This window comes from Ictalurus punctatus, chromosome 2, assembly GCF_001660625.3.
Source record: "Ictalurus punctatus breed USDA103 chromosome 2, Coco_2.0, whole genome shotgun sequence".
NCBI classification, from domain to species: domain Eukaryota; kingdom Metazoa; phylum Chordata; class Actinopteri; order Siluriformes; family Ictaluridae; genus Ictalurus; species Ictalurus punctatus.
In genome coordinates, this window is record NC_030417.2 from 36,364,647 (window position 1) to 36,364,967 (window position 321).

Below are 321 nucleotides of genomic sequence, written 5' to 3' on the forward strand. Positions count from 1 at the left end.
TAATAATAATGAAATCACAGCAGAACTTCTCGGTGCTTTTCTTTTCTAAAACGTTTGCGCCACTCATGCAGTTTTGCTCTATAGACTCGCGCTCATCTAACGAGATCAAATGAGAGACTTGACTAATTTGCCGCGTGGGACTTGCAGATACTGATCTCCAAGACGCAGAGACGTGGGAAGCTAGCAAACGTGTAACGATGACTTCTTGTCAGACTCGCAGACTTGAAACGAGCAGTAACAGAGACGATCGATACGTTCAAGTGCCTGAAATAAAAGGAGAGGAAACAGGAAAGGAGAAAAAGAGAAAAAAGTATCCTGTGT